Source organism: Macaca mulatta, chromosome 6 (assembly GCF_049350105.2).
Source record: "Macaca mulatta isolate MMU2019108-1 chromosome 6, T2T-MMU8v2.0, whole genome shotgun sequence".
Classification (NCBI taxonomy): Eukaryota; Metazoa; Chordata; class Mammalia; order Primates; family Cercopithecidae; genus Macaca; species Macaca mulatta.
In genome coordinates, this window is record NC_133411.1 from 166,574,373 (window position 1) to 166,576,352 (window position 1,980).

The 1,980-nt window shown below is 55.5% G+C and overlaps 1 pseudogene; it reads right to left on the minus strand.

Annotated features, from left to right (window-relative positions):
* Positions 1-211: 211 nt before the first annotated feature.
* On the minus strand, positions 212-1,126 carry LOC100429031 (transcription factor SOX-30 pseudogene; annotated as a pseudogene).
* Positions 1,127-1,980: the final 854 nt, after the last annotated feature.

A 1,980-nucleotide genomic window follows, 5' to 3' on the forward strand; every position in this document is an offset into this window, starting at 1 on the left:
TCGACTTTTAAAAAAAATACTTCAGAATTTTGAAGGCGTTGGTGTATTTTACTGCTATATATACAAGTCGATCAGAAGTGATACCTGTGCAGACTCTGTCCTGAAAAGAATCAGTTCCATGACTTTACTTTTGTAGTTTAGACTTGAAAACTGCTGACACGCCCTATAGGGCAACACAGGTGCAGTTTCGAAAACCCGACTCCCCTGCTGTCTAGGGCAACACGGTGAGCGGGACATCTTTGGTTTCGATTTTTACAGAAGGCTCCAGTAGTGACTGCATTTTAATAGGCACTGGTGTAAGGGGGACTTTGGTCAATCTTATCAGCTCTGAAGGCGGAGCTCCCTGAAACTGGATCCGGGCCCCAGGGGGGACCGTGTGGAGAGTCAAAGGGATCCTGAGGTCTTGCTGGTGCGGCCCAAAGGCACCGGATGTTGGGGCCAAGATGACCCCCGCACTGCCACGAAACCGGCCATTGGACGCGAGCTCCGCGCCAAGCCTGCAGTCCTCGAGGAGTCTCTCAGGTTCCTCCATTTTGATCACACCTTCTCGGATGGCCGCCGGGCTTTTGCCTTCCCCACCTTGCATCCTCCTCCTCCAGCTTGCCCTTCTCGTTCCCTCAGAATAGTCGACGGCCAGCCTGAGGCCTTCCTACTTGACCGCAATGGAGGCTCTAGGACCGGTGTCGACGGCCCCCCGAGGCCCCACCGACCGGTCCAGGCAAGGCTATAGCTCCTGCTTCTTGGCCTTGACGTGCAGCGCCCGGGGCTGCACCGGGCAACTTGGGCCTGCAGGGGGCGCCCTCGGACGCGGCCGGCGGGCGGCAGGGGCCGCAGGACAGGCCTGAACTGCAGCTGGGAAAGTGGCGCCCTTGTCTAGAGCGTGGGGCCGTGGTAGCAGCAACACCTTCTCCAGCTTCACCTCCAGCAGCTGCTGGGCAGCACAGGGTACCAAAGCCTCCCTACACTAGGAGGCCACAGTAGCAATGGCGGCCGCGCATGGCGTGGGCAGTGACGGAGGGGTCTCCACAGCCACTGCCCAAAAGGAAGTGCCCTCAACCGGCAACAGGGACGGAGCCGGACTCAAGGGGAGCGGCTGAGGCAGCGGCTCCTGCCTAGTTCTCTCCATGGGGGTTGGGGGATGCCCCGGCCTGGATTGTGAGCTCCGCCGTTTGTTGGCGACCTTCCCCCTCCCTGTTTCGGTTAAGACCCTTGCAAGGCCTTTGCTACCCAGAACCCTATGCAGTTCAAAACACAGCGCTATGTCTCAGCCTCACCCAATCACAAGCGACCAATACTCCTGTCCAGCCAATCACAGGTGGGTTTTGTGGCTCTTCCCAGCCCATACTCTCGCCTCGTGCTGAGTCCTCAAATCACCCGTGATGGCTGGAGCCTCAGGGCGAGTTGCCCATTTTAGCTCACTCTCCCTCTCTTGCGGAGTTCTCTCCCAGCATTGTCTTTAGTCATCTTTCCCCTGCCTGGAGCTGCGACAATGGCGTTGCCCAGGAAACGTTGTGCTTCCAGTCCGCTGACCTCCAGGGAATAAATTCTTTGATGTTAAGACACGCGATGGCCTTGTGCACTGGCTTTGTGCTGCCTAAGTAATCTGTCGGCCCTGAGTATCACCAGGACTTTTGAATCTTTGCCAAGGGAGAATGGGGGAGATTTTGCAACTTACCAATAACCCATTAGCTAATCTTGCTGGGAAAAGCCTTCGACTTTGTGCAGTTCTTGTTCTAGTTAAGCTTTCAATTAATCACCAGGTCCTGTGGCCCTACTTCCAAAATATTATACATCCCAAATTCATCCACTCCTTTGGGTCTTTACTGCCATTACTCTGGTCCAGGCTCCCACCATCCTTCACCTGGATACTGCCAAAGCCCTGTAAATAATCTCCCTGTTTGTCAGCCTTGCCTCACTACACTCCAGCTATCTTTTGAAAATACAAATCTGGGAGGCGGAGCTTGCAGTGAGCCGAGATCG